We start from the raw sequence: 20,801 nt of genomic DNA, 5'->3' as shown, positions 1-20,801 counted from the left end.
ACTTGCATGAAGCCAACAACTATAATCATAGCTGAAAACTACATCTGCAATAATAAACATTAGGGGTATCTTTTAAAACACATCATTTTTTAATACAGCTTTTGAATAAGATTTAGTGGACATGGACCAAGTCTTTGCGTTTCCACCATTGCTTGCCCAAATTCAGCCACTATGTCGGTTCATTAGCCATGTGCGTGTGTGTGTGTGTGTGTGTGTGTGTGAACATGTGTTCCATAGAAGGAGCAGGAATCCGTCAGCAGCTAATGAAATAATTGGCACACACACACTTGCACAAGCAGGCATGAAATGGTCTTTTTATAGATTTGCCACCACTTTACACACACACACACACACACACACACACACACACACACACACAATGCTAGCTCAGCATCCAGTTGAAGTCCATCAATTAGGCGAGGCAATTTGCGCGAGTGTTTCCACCTGGGCCAAAAGGCAGGTGGGTTGCTATGGTCTGTTTATCCATCAGGCGCCATTAGGGCTGGGATGTCACTGATTTTGCTCCGCGTCTTTGCACCACATCATGGTAACCACAAAGTGTGGCGGCCATGATTGGGTTCCTTGAAGAAAAGTGACCCGTTTGTGGATTTGTATGCAGCGGCACATGCTTGCAAGCATGTGATGGAGGCACACGCACACGCTGTCACATTCTGTTTGATGGTTGATGATTTTCTAATGTACTTATGCGAACATCAAGGAGGCAGTGTGTAAAGTTGGGTGACATGAATGGGGGGTGCTTTAAGGCCATGATGTCTATCTGTGATTGAACACATATAGTTAAGTCGCACCTAAAGGCACTTTGTTAGATTTGAGCTACTATTTCCCAAGATGTGGTATTATCGTCTGGCTTAGGTGGCAGTGCACAAGGTATAATTTCTTGCCTGTTCAGCAAGGCAAATGTGCCTCGCTGGCATATATTTCCTTTGCTGAATACATGCGATTATTAAAATCCAATGATTTTTCCCCCCCCGCCCTCCCTCTCGCCTTACTTTTTATGTGTGTGTGGAGGAATTCAGTCTCTACATCGGATTCACGGTCTTATTGTGACTTTCTTCGTGATAATAAGCGCTGAAATATGGAGGAGCGGCAGCAGACGTGGCGACGCAGTGACATATTTGAAAGTAGTCAGGTCACATCAATGCATAGCAAACAGACCAAAAAAAAAAAAAGTGCATTACTTCTCAGATGATGAGAAAGCTCACAGAGCTGGTTATAGCAGTCACTCTTTGCTATAAATGATTGTGTTTACAGTATATAATCTATGCATTAAGTGAGGAATGAGGCTTTGCATGGAATGCTAAACAGAAACAAAGGAGGATGCTTTTTGTATTCATGAGTTTGCTTTAAATAGTCCCTGCAGGTACGATAATAAAGTCCACCTTCCCCCATGCAGAATGGACCAAGATGATGATGATGATGAAACATGATCGCTCCATGTTTTGCCTTATTATATTTTCCCCTCTGTTGGGAAAAAGCTCTACAATAATCCATATACACTATATACTCTAATAGATATGTAAAGGAATTACCTTAACTTCCTCTGCTGTAGCAACAGTTGGTAGAGTTACTTCTACGAGTATCATAGCGGCACAGGTATTGCCCTTTAAATGCACCCCTAATTTGTCCCTAATGACTCAAATTATGGATGCACCTTTTTTTAATAATCTCATAATAGGGCAATATGTATACGTTTTCCTTTTTCCAAAATTCCGTTTTTTTTGTTTTGTTTTTTTTTTCCCAAAATTCAGTTTTTTGCTACAAATTGCTCAACAGAAAGTAAAGGTTGTGGAAAACAGCACTCTTAATTTTTAAATTTGCTTCCTGTCCATGGGCATTGTAAAACACTCATACATCCTGAGTGGCATACACACAGCCAACTAGCATGCTCTGCTAAACTCAGCTAACCAAGCTAGCTTCATTCACGCTTTGACACAGAGAAGATCCTAAGGTTTTTTTTCCCACTTTCGACATGTTTAGTTCAGGAGGTGCCTGCCTAGTGCTTGTGATGAAATTCTGCCACAATTGAGTGGTCCGCCGGGGAAATACTTCCCCACATAAATGTTTGCTCTCATGTGAATTTTAGGGATATGCTGTGGTTAACTGCAGATTCCATTTCATTGTCCAATTCCACAATTACGGAAACTAACGGGCCCTACGATTAAACTATAGCTTGTGCACACCTGTAGGTAAGAACGACTCTAACAAAGTTGGATTTGACAAACCGTACCTGGAAATGTGTCCTTACCAAATATCATGATGTCGCTACTTTTAACAAAACAAAAAGTAGCAGTGGCTTAGAGGTAGAAACCGTGGCTCTAATGGGTTTACTAGCTGACAAAAGCTGGTGTCTTCAACAATACTAAGGGCTCGTCATCTGGAGCTATCATCAAATCTCTACTCAGAGGCAGCCAAAACTGTGGAAAATAATACTGTAATTACAAATGAATATTTGAGGGGGTTAATATGTCATGTTTAAAAGTTCAGCCATTAGTTGTTGAGTGTTGCAAAAGCCATAAATCAGCGTTGGGAGTGATAGCATGTTCGAGCACCGTGTTTGAAATTTAATGGATCACAGGTTCTGCCTTTAATAGACACTTCATAAGACAAATGAGTAAACAAGGAGAGAGAAAAAACACACACCGTCATTACACCAACGTTACTCCTGCATCCTGTTTGATTAGATTTTTGACATGTGCGAGGCTTCGCAGAAGAACAAGGTACTGAGTTATATATCACTTTGCTGTACTACTAATACCCGTGTCGCCACCTTTCCCTCCACGCGGCATGATGGCATCAGACAATAAATGATCCTCCCCCTGCTTGTTATGACCCATAATGTTACAGCTTGTCCTTTACAGTGGGATAAATCCATTTTCTATTTCAGTGATAGGAATTGGAAGCCCGCAAGCAATTTATTCAAGGGTGCAACAAGCTAAGGGGATGTGTCATAGCGGCTAGTGATTTTCATTATGCATCATTCGCTTCTAATTCGTTTTCCATTGGTGCAGAGTGGCGACAAAAGGCATGGATGAAGGTTGGAGGATCTTGTTTAGCAGCAGGACAACCACAGAAAGGAAATAATGATCTTTATGAAATTGCTTGAGACACAATGTGACAGGTGAGACAAAGCACATGGCTCGGCTTGTTCGAATCGATAAAGCTTCCATTAGTTTTCTAAGGAAGAAACACGCAATTTCTTTCGGTGGCGTGGAGCATAGCATCGGTGATATTCTGTCCTTTCTGACGCCAACGTGAGCTAATGCACTATCGCTAACCTAATGTCAGATTAGAGCCAGACATTTGTCAGATGGAAATGGAGGAAAAAAATCAGAAGCAAGGGATCCATAAAGCGTGACCAAGCTTGTTATCAGCGACACCATGTGTGCGGGGGCGGTGCCCTCCGGGCCACCAAAAAAAAAAGAGGCCTTGTTTCTAAATCCATTCAAATGACTGCGGACTCAAAGACAATCAAACTTCTTAAGTGGCTATTGATTAGCTAGATGAACAGAGACGCGGCGGATTGATCGACCGCAGGGATGACCTCATCTGTACCTTTGACACAGCAGGAAAGCGCAAATTGAAAGCGCGGAAGGGTAAGCACACTTCTCACCCGTCATTTCCTCCAGAAACCGTGGACGGAGCACACTCAAGCACCCCGGCGGTCACGGAATCAATAGTCCGGAGAGTTAGCGCCTGAATAAAGCCGTCCAGCTTGGTGCCCTTCAATCAGCACTCTCTGAGCTTATACATCTAGATAAATACACACGGAGCTCCAGGGGGGATTGTCTTGTGAGCGATGGCGGTGATGGACATGTTGCCGCTGTTGCAAGAACCCGCCCTTCCTCGGGAGGAAACTGCTGATCTGAGGGGATCTTTGTCTCGTCTGTTGACAAGCAGATAGACAAATGGCCCGACTAGTCTCTAACCTCTAAAACTGCTGGCCCTCCTTCTCCTTTTACTCTGAGTGTGCATATCATCTACCATCCGCCCACACTCCCAATCCATACAGCTCCGTCAGTCTGCGGTGACCATTTTGTTGGAATCTTCTATTGGTATAAATGTGAGTGTGAATGGTTGCATGGAAGATGGGTGAATGGATGTACGGTTCTGCCTAATCCAGAACCTAAACAAAGCAGATTTGAGCACTACTTAACCGAACCACAACCTCCAGTTGACTCTCTACAGACTGAGATCCATCTCTAAAACGGTCGAGATGATTGTTTTAATCAACCGTGTGAAAGCATCCTTATTCAAGACTGGTTGGACCACTGGGATGTGTGTAGATAACGTGTCATTCGTGGAAAGGCGAAAATGAAGTGTGCAAGGTCACAGTCTTCTTCCTGACTCGTGAAGGCCAACGAATCGAAAAGGGAAGCGGGGGTGGCTCTTCGCGGCCAGCTTTTCATTAGCGCCAACTGCACGGGCCCCTGCCTTTCATTTTTTATTGTCCCACTGCGCTGCCAAAACGCAATCAATAGGACTTTAGCAAAACAGGGTGCAATAGTGCACACTTTTTACTGTCCCGCAATCGATACTGCTAGTAAAATACAGAGACATGAGTGTGTTGGAGGTTACACACACACACACACACACACACACACAGAAAGGTGACAAGTGCCCTTAGACACACAACACAAGGGGGTCATTTGAAGAAGCTTTGATTACCTTGAACACACCGCCACAGGTCTCTGTTGTGATTAATTGCAAACACATTCATTATTAACAAACCCTTTCAGTAATGAATCAATTAAGTCATTGATTCATGCGTTTTGCCCTTATGGGTTACAACTGATACTGCTCGTTAGAAATAAATTCACCAAATCGGTTAATACCGGATCGGGCGCCCATACGCTCACTGGCATGTAGCGAGGGTGTGACATCACAGAAGATTTGTCGGGAAGAAGGCCTCTGCATCGCTTCTGTATGCCGAAGGAGTATTACTGCAGCATTAAATACAAGCGCATTATCTTTCTGTCTCTGGAGCCGGGAACTGTGCTTGAAGGCTGAGATCTGTAAAATCCCTTTTTTTTCCTGAAGATGAATAATAGATGGCTAAAAAGGGAAGACTTAATGACTGACCCCGCCACCGCCGCTGCTAGAGCTCAAACATCTTCAAGTCAGAATGCTGCACTTTAATGTCTTTACCTTTTAGGTGCATTCAGTCAAATACATCTTTCATGGCTTTCTTGAGAACAAACTCATTTCATGTTCTCATTGATTGAACATTGGTGTCTGAGAATTTAAATATTGACGGAGTACACATCCATTGCATCATCGCATACGAGACTGTTTGGGAAGCTTGCAAATCTGTTAGCCACATCCATTAAAACCAAGATAATTGTGATAAAAGTGCTTCTTTGGCGCTATTATATACATAATCAAAGAACACTGATTGGTCTGGAATCCTTAATGGCAGCAACTGAGATCAGGGTTCAGTACTTACCTTGCAGTCACGGTTTGGTTCATTTTTAGTACAGTGGGGGGGTGGGGATGGGCGGGGGGATCCAAGGCTTTTTAAAATGGATTATAATAAACTACAAACAGCTAGCAGGTACTTCTAAAATTCTCAATTAAAAAAATACAAATTAAAAAGTGCAATGATTACCTGGTATGCAGCATTAATAGTTCAAGTTTGTAAGCTCACCCCCCCCCCCCCCTGCCTGTTATGTATTTCAACAGGAAGGCCAAATGTCCCCAAACAACAGATTAGCCATGGTTACCGATTTCAAGGTACCATGGTATTTCAAAACCACTAAAATGATTTGTCATACCTGTGATATAACAGAAAGAGGGGGGGTCCAGTGAGGCCACAACGTGGAAATTCCTCACAGTCGAAATTGGGCTTTGATGTGTTCAAAACACAGGCGTATGCTGTGTTGCCAAGAGTCGGGTATACTAGATAGCACTGGTGTTAGCTGCATCATTAGCTTTAAGCGGTGCTGGTATGGATGGCCACAATGTTGTCGTTGTTGTCGCTCAACATATTACTCACATGGAGGGTCACCATATGTAGAGATAAGTGGGATAAACTGTGTAGTCTCCATTGAACAACAAACAACAACCACTTAATGTCTCGGTTTTAGAGCAGCAGTTATAATGCAGTCAAACTGTCAATCACTGATATTTTAGGTCAATAATGTCTTTACATTTTAGATGTCATGATGTGCTATATATATCACTATATTGACAGTTACTATGGTACACATAATGTCATTGTATGGTCATATCATCTCGTACTTCGGTACGGGACAAAAAAATTCAAAATAAAAAAAAAACTATTACGGAAAGCAGGAAGTGAACAAATGTAACAGTTACTGATTGTAAAAGTACCAGATGGAGGGGTAGGATTTAATAAGCTTTGCTTCTTCCTACTCCTTTTGGACATGTGGAACTGTGAACTGATTATGTGATGCATTCAATTGTAATCTGATGCAAGTTCAAATGAAATAAAAACATTACCAATACCAATAATGCCGTCAAAATCTCATAGCGGTCCATTCCCACAGGAGACTTTAATGATGGGAGAAGCACTACATGCAGTTCAACCACACTATTCTGGACTTTTGTGACCATCATTAAGGATCAAGATGGTATTGTAACGTTGTAAGGATGACTCAAGCAACAAAGTCTTTGTTGCAAAAACAAAACAGGCTACTGGTGGCAGAGCAATGCCACAACAACATCAGCAAACTTAACTGTCCTTTTGTTTCTGTGTTGCAGTTTATTACTGTTTCATTAAATTATTGTACTTAGTGTTGTATTACAGTATTTTAATGTGTGTTCTTTGTACAGGGTGAGTGACTTAGGACCACTTTACATTTCCGGTCCTTCACTTAATGTGTTCCTTGATAGCAACATTGATGGCAACCCCTGATAGCAACATAGATTTTTATACCATATACGATGACATCATCAGGATTTACTAGTTGAATTTCAAGTCGAGACCGAATATGAGTTTGATCAACAGAATCCCCAGCAAACCTGCACCAAACTGTGACTACTTTCCACTCTGTTTTAAGTCAACCCCCAAAGCAGCTCCACACTTCAAAGCCAGGCATTTTGCCCAAATGGAGACTGCTCCAATGAGAAGTTGAATGCAAGTTCAGCTTCATTTCTCCTTCAATCATAAAGCATCCCTCACCACTCCTGCAGTGTCCTCCGCCTGCACCGGTGGTCCTTCCGCAAAAAAAAGAGGCTCACACAATCTGCCGCCTGACACCCTGCAGTTATTGATCCTAAAAACCGCAAGGTTAGGTGTAATGGTCCAAAGCGACAGGGACGTGTGTATTCATACAGTCAGGTTGATACCATGCAACCCGCTTTGATTTAACACATGCAGGAAAAAAAGCTTGTGAATTCTCTTGAAAGAAGAAAAATAGGATGGGAGTGACTCGGTGTGGCGTGGCAGTTCTGCTCAGAGCCTCGGGCAGATTTGGGTCAAGCTGTGTCAAAGGCTTTGTGTCATGCACGTATATATGGTCTGTGGAGAAAGGGAGGGCTGTCACTTCTTAGGCTGGGAGTTATAACTTCAGGTAGAAGAGCAGGATTACTACTGCAACAACATTGCTACGGTAAAGCTAACCTGTCTGTGACAGTCTAAGTCCAACTCATGTTGCCTTATAATTGGTGAACAATCCAACATTTGGTCCTTGGTTCTTATTTCTGCATACATAAAGGTACCATATTGTAACATTTTCAGTCTTTTTAAATAAGGTCCCACAATGATGTATGGAACACAACCTAGGCTTAATGCTACAATTTAAAAAGTGCTTTTAGCAGGCCCTCCAGGGAAAAGACTGCCTAATGTGTCTGTAGCTTTAATGCTAATGAGCTGTGTTTGTAAATGTGATTTAACAAGAAAACTAAAATAATAATAATAAGAAGAAGAATGGGGGAAATATCAGCTGCAATTTTACAAACACAACCACATATAAAGTTCTAACTTTTGGAAAATTAGGTCACAGAAAAAGTTACAATGTTATGAGAATAGAGTCAAAATATTATACTGAACTTACAAGAAGAAAGCTGAAATAAACTCATACCATTATGAGGAAAAATAATGTAATTTCAATAGCAAAGAGATGAAATATATTTTAGGAAACAAACAAAACAAAATTACACTGTAATTTAAAAAAAATAGGTTGCGAGAGAAGTTATAATAGGGGAGTAAAAAGTGTTACAGAATAAAGTAGAAATATTTGGAAAATTCAAAAACAGCAAAAATGGGGAAAAACGATATGTTAGTTTACAAAATATCAAAGTGACCCTTCCATCCCTTCCTTTTTCAGTATGTGGTCCTCAGTGGGAAACATTTGGACACCACTGCCATACAACAACGCAACATGAAGGAGCGGGACCATTAGCATCATTAGCTACGGTTCATTCACGGTACAGTCACATTTTAACAGCAACATCATCCTAGGTTAGCCTATTTGCTGATGAAAAACAACATGACCAAACGTACAGCTCCCACATCTGTAGCTGACTGATGGATAGTTTCAGGCTTTATTTTAAGATATGTAGCGAAGCCTGTTGTCGTGTTCTGCTTTCTCAACAGGAAGTGGGCTCATACATGTGGCTAGGGTGCATCAGAGGCGGTTTCGTGTCTATAAGGAAGAAGGTCTGGGGAGTGAATGAGCTGATGGTGTTTTTGATGCTGTTAATTTCATCACTATCTAATCACTAATCAATATATGGTACCTAAGTGTTCAATAACGACCCACAGGATTAAGTCATTTCAGAAAAGCACATTTGCTGAAAAAATTACTAATGATCCACACTCCAAATAGTGTATACAGAAGGCCAATCTGTGACAAATTAGACTAAAACACGTTGGTCTTTGTGTCAATGGCGTACTTGGCAATGAACACTCTTAAAAAGGGTTTTATAATAAGCACGGACATTCATTATCAACGTCCCAATACCCTCCTTTGAATCCATGCCTATCACACTCAGTACTATTAGACAGCTTTGACCTTGGCCATTCTTTTCGCCACAAAGTGAGCACTACTCCACTTCGTCAGTGTGAGACTTCAATGTCAAATTACATCTGTGACCAGCTGCACATCCCGCCGCCTCTCTCTCTCTCTCTCTCTCTCTCCCACCAGCACCACCTAGTTAAAAGCTATTCAGTGTCAAGCTTGAAAGCAAAAGGAAATGCACATCAGCAGTGAAGGTCAGAAATGGACAAAAGTGGACAATGCTGAAGGCCTAAAGTCTAGAGACACTTTCTCACGTGACCACAGTATGTGGGTGGCCACATGATGGTCTTTTTGAAAAGGGATGGGCAATATGTGGAGCAAAATTATGGAACGGATGGACAACATTGCAAGGAATATGAAAGAAGAACACAGAGAACAATAGTGCCTCATATCACGTATCCTTTTCTCCTGCACGTTGTTTTTTTTATTATTAATTAATCAATACCACTGTTCTGTGTTCCTTTTATTAGTCCAGAAATATTGAAAGACAAGTTCGATGTAGTATTTTGGTCATGAGGTGTCAGTGATGTTAAGTTGTTGAGACACGACATTATATTAAATTACCTTAACACTGCATGGAGTCAGCCATGGCTGAAATGATATAGTGGAAAAAAAAAAGTTATCCTCCCATTCCATGTGGAAGTGGTCAGTTTTTGGCGTCTTAGTCTGTCATTCTATGTTTGAATTTTTTTGTTAAGTTCAGAATTAGCAAATTGGAGACTAACAAGTTAACGAGGTCGTCTCTTAGGTCCCTGTAGTGGACCCAGTCTGCACGTTACAGTTGAGCAATGCAACAATACAAGTGCAAAGGTGATTATAGGGGTGTTATATCATGTCTGTAGGGCTCTAATAATAGTCAAAATAATATTAATAAACAAGTTTTTACTACAAAAATATTCCGTGCATTAATATTGAATCCAACTTTGGGTAAATGTACTTATCATGGTGGGATCTGGAACCAAATAACCACGATAAAAGACAGATGACTGACACACATATTGTCTTTTTGACCCCATGTTGAAGTGACACATGTGTCACACAATGTAAGGGGAGCTTTGAGCAACAATCTCAAACAATGAGCCAGTTTAAGAAAGGTAAGGTATATAAAAAAGTGTAGTGCCATAATGTATCCTTACTTCATAGTGTCTGATATCACTAATCCTGAAGTCATTATTCATGATACATTCAGTATTATGATGCACTATAGAATATTTCTATCAGTATCTACTCCTGTATCTATTTTTTCATGAAAAAGGGATGGGCAATATGTGGAGCAAAATTATGGAACGGATGGACAACATTGCAAGGAATATGAAAGAAGAACACAGAGAACAATAGTGCCTCATATCACGTATCCTTTTCTCCTGCACGTTGTTTTTTTTATTATTAATTAATCAATACCACTGTTCTGTGTTCCTTTTATTAGTCCAGAAATATTGAAAGACAAGTTCGATGTAGTATTTTGGTCATGAGGTGTCAGTGATGTTAAGTTGTTGAGACACGACATTATATTAAATTACCTTAACACTGCATGGAGTCAGCCATGGCTGAAATGATATAGTGGAAAAAAAAAAGTTATCCTCCCATTCCATGTGGAAGTGGTCAGTTTTTGGCGTCTTAGTCTGTCATTCTATGTTTGAATTTTTTTGTTAAGTTCAGAATTAGCAAATTGGAGACTAACAAGTTAACAAGGTCGTCTCTTAGGTCCCTGTAGTGGACCCAGTCTGCACGTTACAGTTGAGCAATGCAACAATACAAGTGCAAAGGTGATTATAGGGGTGTTATATCATGTCTGCAGGGCTCTAATAATAGTCAAAATAATATTAATAAACAAGTTTTTACTACAAAAATATTCCGTGCATTAATATTGAATCCAACTTTGGGTAAATGTACTTATCATGGTGGGATCTGGAACCAAATAACCACGATAAAAGACAGATGACTGACACACATATTGTCTTTTTGACCCCATGTTGAAGTGACACATGTGTCACACAATGTAAGGGGAGCTTTGAGCAACAATCTCAAACAATGAGCCAGTTTAAGAAAGGTAAGGTATATAAAAAAATGTAGTGCCATAATGTATCCTTACTTCATAGTGTCTGATATCACTAATCCTGAAGTCATTATTCATGATACATTCAGTATTATGATGCACTATAGAATATTTCTATCAGTATCTACTCCTGTATCTATTTTTTCATGAAGCAGAGTAGAGTCATACTGGTCGGTGGCCACATGATGGTCTTTGTGAACCCGTGTTGAAAACACAAGCATGTCACAGTACATTAAGGGAGGCTTCTGAGGCAAGTGCCAGCACAAAATCCTCAACTCAAGTTCCATTTTGGCTGACGCACAAGTTTTTTGTTTTTTTTTTCCTCTCGGTATGCTTGGATAGTCTCCAACTCTTGGTAGTCATACACTCTCCACAGCAAAGGGGAGACTGTTTGACCTGAATATTTGTCCAGGGATTGAAGCCCACTATAAGGCCGTTCCATGCCACGCGTGCCCGGAGACAAACTCAAGAGTGTCAAAGGGGCTTCTGTTTGCCCTGAGCTCTGTAAAGGGAATATTAACTGCCAAGTTCATCAAGGAGAGCGACCATTTGACTTTCATGAGGAGCTCTGACTTTACTCCCCTGGAGATCTATTCTGTGCAGCATGTAGGAGAAAGGCCTTGAATTTGAGGTTAAATTATGAAATGAACCGCAACCGTCAAAAAGAGCCGAGCCACAATGCAGCACGTCTGCAGGCTATGTCGTCCATGCAGCATGGAAGGGCAGGTGCCGATGACGATGGATTTTTAAGCAGCTGGAAGAAAGAGCATTCAAATGATGATGGTGATCATCTTAATGGAATTTCAGCCTGGTTGAAGCATTTGAAGGTAAGATTTGACGTTAGAGAGTGGCTTGACCTCAATGTTACCCTAAAGCTAGACTCTAGTGCCATCTATTGAGAAGCTGTAAAACAAGAGGCTGTTTAATTGCTTCTCTGTATGCCCCATGCAAGAACTTTCGGGTGGAAATGAGATAAAAGGAAGCTTCTGAAAGTGGTGCATTGTGAATTTTGTTTGCAAAAGCAGCGTCTCGCAGCGTGATTACCTTCTTTGAGCAGACGAGAGTGGATGAGGAGGATGAGGAAGCAGCAGATCGCAGCTCCAGTTAGTGCCCACGCAACGCGGAGCAGCTGCATCCTGGCGGAGCGGGCTGGTGGTGGACTGAGAGGGAGCCGTGCGGGGCAGGGATGAGTGGGGGTGTAAAAGAAGGACGTGTGGCTCCAACTCAGAAAATGACACTGCTGTGGTATAATTTAGCATTCATCCCTTGTTGTGTTTGGTGCAATCCAAAGCGTTAGTCCGATGTGAGGAGGTTAAAAACAGAACATAAGCGCGCTAACGTCGGTGCGTCACTCCAAGACAGCTTGGGAGCCCATCGTCATTTACTTCTTCTCCTCCTCGTCGTGGTGGCTTATTTTCTTTTTTTACAGTTGGATCCAAAAGAGAGTGTCCCGTAAGGATGCGTTCATCATCGGCGCGGAGCAGCCTTGAGGCGTGCGCACGTTTCTCCAAGGCGCGCAGATGATGATGCCCGGCGCTGCATGTTAGACACTCGTCACCGCGACCACCGACGCTCAGGCTGAGGCAAACACTGGCCACCAAGTCCCCCCTTGCAGCCTCTGTCTCTCTCTCTCTTTTTCTCTCCCCGATTTCCCCTCCCTCGCTCCCTCTCTCGTCTCTCCAACTCTCTCTCTCCTCCTTCTTTTTGCTTCTCCGGGCGGTCCAATGCGACTTATTTACGCGCGATAAGCATGCATCTTCTCAATAATCACCATGCTTGATAAATCCTTATGCTATCAGCTTATATTACAGCTTCTTCCTTAGAGCTGCGGCTGCCAATGAACCCAATGGCTGAGATCCTAAAAACCATTCTATCACTACCTGATGCTGCACTGTAGACGTGTTCATGCGCTCTAACCTGAGGGCATCCTATGTTATTCTGTTTCTTCAACTATGGCAGGACTTGGCCACCTTTAGTATTGAAAGACCTATTTTGACCCATCTTACATGAAAAAAAAATATGGAGCCGCAAACATAACTCGAGTTTCTTTTTAATGTATTTTACCCATTACAACAACAAAATATAACAAGCTGAAGTGCAGTTTTACAAGGCCATTTTGTACTTCCCGAATTAATTTGTGTAAAATTAAAATAAAACGTAGCCTAAAACCATGCTGCAGATAGTACAATGTTTCATGATGGATCTGAAATAAATGTTTTCAGGGGGAGGTGCAAGGCTTTGTCATGAGCAGTGAAGAAGGAGATCCAAAATCAGAGAAAAGCCAAATTCAAGCTAGGATGAGGGTTTGGAGGCGGTGGTGAGAGCCTGTGTTGTGTGCGCTGTAGACGCGAAGGGTTCTGGTGCTGAATCTGATGTCATAAGAGTCACTTTTATTGCAAATGTTGATCTGAAATCCGATTAGTTAACTTGGAGCTAGTAGGAAGGCTTGGAGGCGGCGGTGTGAGCCTGTGTTGTGTGCGCTGTAGAGGTGAAGGGTTCTGGTGCTGAATCTAATGTCATAAGAGTCACTTTTATTGGAAATGTTGATCTGAAATAAGAGGAGAAGTCAACTTAGAGCTAGCAAGAGGGTTTGGAGGCGACGGTGTGAGCCTGTGTTGTGTGCGCTGTAGAGGCGGGGGGTTCTGGTGATGAATCTAATGTCATAAGAGTCACTTTTATAGCAAATGTTGATCTGAAATCCGATAAGTTAACTTGGAGCTAGCAGGAAGGTTTGGAGGGCGCGGTGTGAGCCTGTGTTGTGTGCGCTGTAGAGGCGGAGGGTTCTGGTGCTGAATCTAATGTCATAAGAGTCACTTTTATAGTAAATGTTGATCTGAAATCAGAGGAGAGGTCAACTTGGAGCTAGCAGACCATATTGTTATTCACTTTTCTTCCATACAGTGTCAACTTGCATCTGCTTGTATAGAAATATGTTGCACCACCGAAAAAACCCTAAATTCCTGCACCTTATTAGTAAAGCCTCCACAAGCATCAGTATGCTTTCTCATGCTGAGATTCCAGCTCATTATCCAACCTTATTCGACACCCACTGAACGCTAGTCCATATATGTAGCCCAAAATGTCATCATATCACACACATACAGTAAAAGACTGATGAATGCACGTTCTTAAAAAGCATTTCTAATCAAGCATTTTTAAAAAAAAGGACACTGCGAAAGCAATGTGACTGGAGGAGGACCAAATATAGAGCAAAACAGCCAACAGAGCCAAACAATAGCTTGTGTAATCCCTCCCCTGCAGAGCAAAACAAATGCTATTATTCCTCTTGTATTTATATTCCTGCAAGCTTCTTGGATGTATAACTCAACATATAAATACGCAGTTTGTAGGTCAGCCATTTCTCCTCAATAATACACTCTCTTTGGCATGCTTATCTCCACTTGTGTGCATTTCTAATTGACAAAGATGACAAGTGATGGCACCACTCAAACCGGAAAAGTGTCGCGACAACGAGCACACACCCCGTCCCCTGCAGCTCGCCGCACTAATTAGCTGATAACAGTCTCTGCTATCAAGCGCCAAACTGTGTGTGTTGATGTGCACATTTTGGATGTCAATGCCAGTTAAACCGTGACTGTTTAATATGTTTAAAGTGGGGAATAAGAGTTGACCCCGGCAAGGATTTGGGGTGGGAATTCTGTGCATGTCCAACATAATCATATGGCCTGAGCATATGCTGCTAGAGCGGAGGAGCTAATTATAGCTGCGTGTGCAATGAGAAATACTTTGAAAGTTTCTAAATTGCCCGACATTTTCATGCACCTGCTTCTGACACCTAACCTGTACACACACACAAAAAAAAGAGTCCCCCAAGGCTCCGTCCCCCGCCTCCTGCCACCTCATATTAGCAGTTGGTGTAAATGAGAGGAAATATTTATAACGCACCGTCTCCAACACCTAACGCTAATTAAGCTTCGTCTGTTAACACTAGAAATACGCCGATTGCATCAACGCTGTGGGCTTCAGTCACAATAGGTGTTTTTACCTTTACAGGCTCATACATAATATTTTGACTTTATTTCTATAGTATTATAACTTTTTCCATAATTATAACTTTTTTGTTTCATTGATTTCTCATAATATTACAACTTTATATATAATGTATATTTCAACTGTTTTCTACTAAAAGGACATTTTTCCTCATAATATTACAACTTTATTCTCGTAAAATTATGACTTATTTTTCTCATGAAATTATAACTAATTTCTCTCAATTTACACTTTATTTTTGCAAAATTTTTCATTTTATAGTTTTCTTAAATTACTAAGTTATTATTATTAGTTTAAGTGATTAATAGTATCGGCCACTGATAATTACCGGTCGGATATATATTGGAATATCGGGTCAAGCCACTCTAATGGCAGAAAAGCCAATATCAGACATCCCTAATTATTATTAAGTTTAATTATATTTTTAGAATGTGCTGCTGGCCGATAATGATACAACCAGAGACCACAAATAGCCCCTTGGCAACATTTTGGACACCCCTGAATTAAACCAACAAATACACCATTTTGTAGTAGAGTGCAGAAGTAAACTAAGTCAGAAAAAAAGCAAAAATATTGTCAGCACCTAACCATTAGCATTGGGGGGGGGGGGGGGGGTAGGATAAGGGGGTGTATGGCCTCATTGGTGAAAATAAAAAATAAACGCCTCTCTCTGTACCTTTATCCAGACACTCACCATGCATCACGCCTCTAAAAAGGTCCATGGAAATGATTAAATTTGACCGTTTTTATGAAACGCTAAAACAATATTATGCATGTTAGTCGTGAAAGTCGTCAGCTAATGCTTGTATAGTCGCTTGTTTCTTAGCAGATTAAGTTTGGGACTCGTTTATTTGGGACCGCCGCCTTGGGGATGAGCTATTCTGTCTAGACACAGCAATGTTTGATGTTAGCTTTTATTTTGTTCTAATCCCTCTTTTTCTCCCACACAGCTCTGCCTTATAAATTAATAAATCATTTTCTTCGCCGTTATCCTCATGCCACCTACTCGCCACGGCCGCCACGTCTCCCATCTCCCTTCCTGACACCCCCAACCCCGATCTTTGGCAGCCGCCAGGATAGGCGTTACTCGCTTTGTCCTTTCGCAGGTCACTGGCTGAGCGCCAGGAGGAGCCCATGCCAATAAAAGCCATGAGTAATGGCCTAAAACCTACATTCACTGTGTTTCCCATTATTTCCCATGGCCAATAAATCTGGAAGAGGGCTTAATCAGAGGGAAAAGCCGGAACATAAGGCGAATATCCACTAAGGTGTCCAACACAAATGTTCTCACACTTTAATCAGAGATAAAAGTTGAGGTGGCAGCCGCTTATACGCTCTTCCTTGGGTAGCGACTGTGTCTTCCTGACAGGGCCATTATTGTTTGTTTGTTCGGCCACGTAAACACACCGCTGCTGTCTGACAAGGAACATTTGCTGTCTCAGGGACGGCGTGAACTCTGAATAAACTCATTCCGAAACCTAATAGAGGCATAATTAAATGAATATTTCATAATTTGTTTTAGTCAAATAAAAAACAAGAGAATCTCAGGAGGGCGTATTCATAACATTGTTTGAACTAAACAATGGCTTTGCTGCAGTATGTTTTTCTAACTTCATAAATTGACTTATTTTACTGCAACATATAAAGTTAGTTTACAGGCTGAACTAAAGCTGCTGGATGCTACCAATAGTATCAATTCAAAAACATATCAGGGGGTTGTCTACAGCCACAGCTGTTAATGCCAGGTACTAATTAGACACCCTGGCACCTTTTGTAGACTATACACCTGGGTAACTACACACTGGGGTGCCATATTGGGACTGGGGGGTATTATTTTATTTTTTTTTGGGGGGGGGGGGGGGCATTTCCTGGCGGTGCCCCTAACGATAGGAGACAATGCTGTTAATTGACTAGAGGCATTAATTGGAGCGTTTACTGTGAAAATTAATAATTGTTTCAATGAAAAACTTCATTCAATTCAGATAGAAGTGTGGCTGTTTACTGGATTGCAACCGCTTCTTGCGTTTGGCAACATTCCTAGCTGCTGCCTCTTTTAATTAATGAAGAAATCAGCTTCCAGTTGAAGCAACAACAAGTCAGGAATATTAATGACGTTTGTTGTTGATGGTATACAGTATATGTAACAGTGGTCTGGCCCTGAAGACACCGGGGCTTGAAACCATATGATAATAAAAGAATAATGTAAAAAGAATAATGTCATAATATGATAATGGCATTTTGTAGCATAAAGTGAAAATATAAAAGAAAATAAATATTATTATAATGGATAAATATTAAAGGGGACCTATTATGCTCATTTTTCGACCCTTTGTATTCATTCTATAAAGCAGCTACACACAATAACCTGCAAAAAAGTTTTTTTTTTTTATTTTCCAGAGTCCGCACCTATTCCATCTGTATTTCCTTTGATTTGTACCTCCTGCCAAAACGGTCTATTTTAATTTTTTCCACCCTCGGCATGCCTCCAGACATGCCCACTCTGCTGTGACTGGCCACACACCTAACTATGAACCATGTAAGGAAGTCTGCCCCTCTGTGACATCACGAAGGAACAGTTTAACCAGGCCTTTTCAAACTGAGCGTTTTGAGCCATCCCAAACTTCTTTCAGGGCTCACTTCCAAATGCGCAAACCTCATTATCTGAAAATTTGGCATGTTTTAACATGAAAATACAACATTCTAACTACATTTATAGGTCAGAAAAGTGGAAAAAGCATAACAGGTGCCCCTTTAAAGATGAAAATAGTTGTTTTTAAAGTTGTATTATTAATAGAAACAAACAAAAGAAAATAAAGGTGTCAAAAATAAAGGTGTGGGAAAAGTTATAATATTATGGGAATAAAGTCATAATATTCAGACAAATGTACAAGAAAGAAAGCAAACATGGAAAGATAAAATTTATAATAAAATGTGAATAATAACTACATATTATGAGGACAAATATACAGTATACCCCAAAACATAATGTGAATAAAGTTATAATATTTACGAAGAAAGCTGATATATTTGGAAAATTAAAAAAAAACCCCAGCCAACAACAAAAACTACTATAATAATAGGCTTTTTCCACATACTGGATGTTTTACCAACATCCCAAAATTAAAGAACATGCTAACCGGGGCGTACGTTAACCAAGGTTCCACTGAACTTCTATTCTCAGCTCATGAGTGATATTTCAGCCGAATAGATACGCATCGTTACATCTCTTAGAAATGCCTGCATCGCTACAGTACACTGAATTCTTGGAAAATTAATTAATTTCATTTGAATCCATTTACTTCCAAGATCACATGAGGAGGCCTTCTCAGAATTAGTGGCTGAAAGTTTGACTGATCAATAATAACAGTTCATCACAGTGTTTTAATATATTCAATCTGTGCGTTATTCGTTTGCAAACTGCCCAAAACGCCATGCTGTTTAATTGGAATAAGTGTCACTCACACCGACTTCAGCAAAAAAAAAAAAAAAAAAAGATTATATATTTAATTATTGATGACGCGCACACACACATAAAGAGTGCATACATTTCATTAAGTCTTATTACAGGAAATGAAATATATTTAGCTCCCAAACACAAGTGACGGACTCGTCCCTGTGGAGCCTGCCGCTAAGCTTCTTACATTTCCTGTCGTCTTTGGAGGGAAAGCAAACAACCCCACACACACTTACACCCCCCCCCCCCCCTGACCCCCCCAGCTTCCTCTGCATTTGCCGCATCGTCATCCATCACGCCCTCAGCACTGATGCCTCACCTGGCATGATTAGTTACCAGCAAAGTGCCACGGCACAACAAAAGAATCAGACGCCAAGTACTCTTTATTGCTTCTTTCCATTCATCTTTAACTTCCTGTTCAGACGCCCAAGATCATGACGTATGGTGACAACTGCGGCCAAAAGCACTTTGGCTAAGACGATTGTGCAAATCTATCCAACTAAACAACTTTAAAGACAGAAGTAATTCCAAAAGCCTCTTAAATGGACACTGTTTTAAAAAAAAAGCAAGCTAAATCCAAATACTGTATGTACAATGACGGTACCATTTGGGTTAATATAATTAGCATACATTAGACCAGGGCTGCCATTTGTGGGTCACAGATGTTTTCTTCTTTGCCTGAGGCACATTTTAAAAACAATTTAATAAGATAACTGGAAAAAAAGCACCCACAACAGAAAAAAGGGTTAAATCAGAGTACATTTACAAGAATTATGTCAAAATTGTAAGAGGAAAAACGTTGAAAAAACGCGTTAATATTTTAGTCTTGTAATTTTACAAGACTAATGTCATAATATTATGAGGGAAAAAAAAACAAATTCAGCAGCATAAAGTTGAAATATTAATGAAAAAATAATATTTTTTAAGATGAGAAACAACCAAAACAACAAATAAAGTTGTACATTTTGGAAAATTAGGTTGTGAAATAAGTAGAAACATGAAAATTTTAAGTAATTGAAGTTCCCCATGAATCTAAATCAGGAGTGCTTGCACTTTTTCAACCTGAGAGTCGACATTTATCTCTTACTATAAAATATATAACTTTCCAATATTAGAATTTATGCCGAAAAACGATATGCCGACTGTCAATTTCTGATACCGATATGCGCGTAACATAATCAGCATTTTTTTTTATATCGGGAAAACATCTGATATCAATATCAATCCATATTTCATTGTTATGCTGATATCACCACATATAACGTATAACCGTATAACTAATCATAAACATTTAAGCTACTATACTAAATACTAATGATTAATATGTCACATTCAGTTTAAAACATTGACAAGTCATCAAAGTAGTTGATATCATTCACAAATAATTCACAATTCAATATGGCAATAAAGATAATTATACATAATTCCTGAATACTTGGGATATAACCTGAGTTCCGGAAATTTGTCGGTCAAAATAGCTCTGTCGCGTTCTTTAGACACACACTTCATGTATTACGATTAGCATTTGCTATCAAACATTACTGATATAGAAATAAAAATGATTATGCCAAAGATCCGAAGTCAAGGCAACCTATTAAGAGGCCTTTAGCAAAGGCCACATTTCCAATTCATCCTGAAATAATAGTTTAAGAAACAAAAGAGTATAAAAACAAAGATTTCTATAGTGGAATTCCTGACACAAACCAAACAATTCAATTTTTGTACTCCATAAATAGAAGGAATAACATTTGTTATACTATAGGCATACTATAGGCATCTTACATCTGAGTTAGCTTATCCATAATTGGAAGAATAAAGATGAAAGTTGCATCTCTGTTTATAGTTTGAGACCTCGGTTCGCCATTGCCGCAGGGCAGCAAGGGCGAGTCAGGAGGGGAGCTTAATGTCAGTCGACTGATGTTATATGACATCTACAAAGTGACGTTCATGTGATCGACCCGAACTACCTTCAGGATCGACCGGTAGCTGGCGATGGACATAATGGGCACCTTGTGTGTCGAAATGACGAAATGAACGGCACACTTGGCTTCTGTAATAATAGCTGCATGCTTCCAACACTTATTCAGTGGTACATTTAACAACTTGTTATTTGCAATATAACATATATTTATAGACTTGTCACACAATGTTGATGTTTTCATGGCATCCTAGGTCATGGAATCTCAGTATCCTGGCTCAAAAAGGCATAGGTGATAAATAAAGGTAATAATACCCAATTCTACTTTATCTGCACAATATGTCATTGTCCCAGAGGCGA

The 20,801-nt window shown here is 40.4% G+C and overlaps 1 protein-coding gene across 3 annotated transcripts in view; it reads right to left on the bottom strand.

Moving 5' to 3' along the window:
* Positions 1 to 20,801, bottom strand: part of LOC131132440 (chemokine-like protein TAFA-5) — a 122,811-nt gene that overhangs the window by 72,032 nt on the left and 29,978 nt on the right. The window contains exon 1 of one of the 3 annotated variants that reach the window (XR_009130364.1): positions 12,103 to 12,654. The exons of the other annotated variants lie outside the window; for them this stretch is intronic. The gene's annotated coding sequence lies outside the window, so the exon portion shown is untranslated. Of the gene's footprint in view, positions 1 to 12,102; positions 12,655 to 20,801 lie in introns of those variants that run through there. 3 annotated transcript variants of the gene reach the window in all.

Source organism: Doryrhamphus excisus, chromosome 7 (genome assembly GCF_030265055.1).
Source record: "Doryrhamphus excisus isolate RoL2022-K1 chromosome 7, RoL_Dexc_1.0, whole genome shotgun sequence".
Lineage (NCBI taxonomy): Eukaryota > Metazoa > Chordata > Actinopteri > Syngnathiformes > Syngnathidae > Doryrhamphus > Doryrhamphus excisus.
This window is presented reverse-complemented; position numbering and strand designations above follow the sequence as displayed.